The sequence below is a fragment of the Suillus subaureus genome, assembly GCF_016647635.1.
Source record: "Suillus subaureus strain MN1 chromosome Unknown BJ212scaffold_302, whole genome shotgun sequence".
Classification (NCBI taxonomy): Eukaryota; Fungi; Basidiomycota; class Agaricomycetes; order Boletales; family Suillaceae; genus Suillus; species Suillus subaureus.
In genome coordinates, this window is record NW_024538858.1 from 1 (window position 1) to 2,341 (window position 2,341).

The following is a 2,341-nucleotide window of genomic DNA, read 5'->3' on the forward strand; positions in this document are numbered from 1 at the left end:
AGCACTACGATGCTGATGGTGAGCGCGCTGTCCGCCTCTTTGATAGACGTCGAATTCTGGGACTAACTTGTATCAGTGTTGACGAAGGTAGTGGTCTATGCTGGCATGGCAATCTTGGCTGGCGAAGGTTTGCCCGTTACATTTGCCTTTTGGGCTGGGGCGTCAAGCTATGATGATAGCTTTACTGGCTATGAATGATGTATGTAGTAACTAATTGTGGATGTTGGTATTTCTTTGACATGCTACTGAATCCTCCTTGATTTCATGCGTGATTGCCTTTGGGCAATTGTGATGTGAGAGCCGTCTTCGATTTTTTAATGAGCAAGATGAAAACTAAATTGGTACTTGATACTTTTCTGGCTAGGGGGATTAAAATTAGCGCCATGTACACATTGCCTGTGAGCAGGAGTCTGTAGTACTGCATCTACACGCGAAATCTTTCATTGTGGCATTGAGACAATTCAGGGTACGTGGGTGTGCTGACTTTGCCCCCTGAGAACAAGGTCGTTGGTTCAGGTAAAATACCTTGGACGGTGCTCCCGACATAGCTCCCAGGATCGTGCGTGCAACGGCGCCCAATGTTCAAACTTTTTCGACGGCAGCAGCAACGATCCTCTTCTGTTCCTTTAGTTTCCGATCCGTATCTAAAGGAGGTACCAGTGAACATAAATACAATGTCCTCTCTATTCTACACGCGCAACATCATCTCCAATGGCCCAGGAATGGCTCGATTTTTGGGTACGCGCTCTTACAAATCATTGAATGTGACCCATCAGCGAGTTGTTCGCTCTGACAACCGTGCGCGTGAACTCCGTCAAGACTCATGCTAGGTATTAAATAGACAACAGGTGCATGCCCAGTGTCACACTGTTTGTTGTCCATGGGGCGATGCCTTGTGTTAGACAGAACCTACAAATTTATGTAGCATCACATTGTATCTGACCCATCTCTGTATGTCAATTGCTGGAATAAGTTTCTTTGTTAACTAAGTCTAGGGTCAGTTTCCCGAATGCACTGGACAGAACAGGAGACTCACTTGTCTCGGTAATTCCCCCAGTATTCTCCATGTACCATGCAGCTCGCATCAAGCTCAATGCTTCCTCTGGGTACCACCAATGCAGCGCAGTGTATAAAATGCGTCCCAGGGTGCGCGTAGCATCCAGAATAGGAGCTGGCGCTGGGGTCAACCAACCATCCAGATCAGCTTCCATACGATTCTATCTGGTAAGAATTCTGAGCGTTCTGCCTCGGGCTGATGCATCGGAGCGGTCCCAACTGCACATCATCGCATCGCGATTTCGTCACCTTCAACATTGTACACATATTCAGTGCTTGTCGTCGTATCTCTATTGCACTTCCCCCTATTATGCCTGCCCTTCTTAGAACTCGTCAGTTTACATTTGCGATGAATCTCATATGGACCCTCACCATCATATCTTCAGGATATGATGTGTACACACAATGGGCCTATTAACATCTGCAAGATGCCGAGCAGTTGAGAAAGACGCCACAGAGTTCCTCGGAAGATAAACACGGAGGAAATTACACACCTATTGCACAGAAAATTACAGGCGATGCAGTCCAATCGCAACACCCTCCATGCACGTGATTCACTCCCAAGTGTCAACATCTCGGTAATGACGAACCAACGATAGCACGATGGTCGAGATAGCTGCGTTGGTAATCAAAGCTGGGTGTTGGGCAGGCATGGTATTATTACGAGTGACGCAGATTGACGCTAAAATACGAGAAAGAGTAAGTCGAAAGCTGACAAGAGTAACCTACTTAGCGGAATTATGTTGCTTAGCTCACAGAAGCACGCAAGTGAATAGGCAAGTCGCTATACCTAAAAGCCAACACATTTAAATTGCGAGTTCACGGCCCCATACAACAGTACTAGAAAATATTCTTCGAATGATCCTGTAGAAGTTCCGATGGTAGTCAGCGATCACAGTAAGCGGCCAGATCTAGCCCTAAAGACTATATGGCAAAAAGGCATAGATCAGGTCGATTACTGTGCATAATGGAGTGCCGAGATTATCCAAACCAGGGCCAACAGAAGACGTGTATAGTAACATATCGTTCAAGCGTTCTTACAGTTCATCATTGATGTTTCATGTTCATCCGAGAAATGCAGACCAACGCATTATGCGTCATGGGCATGAATCTTTGAAAACGGATCACAACACGCTAACTGAATATACATGAAAACGGACCTCTGCCGCTAATTTTGTCCACTCCGTCAAGGATCTAAGATACTCGTCTTTGCCCTCATCCACCGGTATGTCTGGGGACCAAACAGTCAAGGAAGAAAACCTTGAGACCGGGGTCAGTCTCCGAA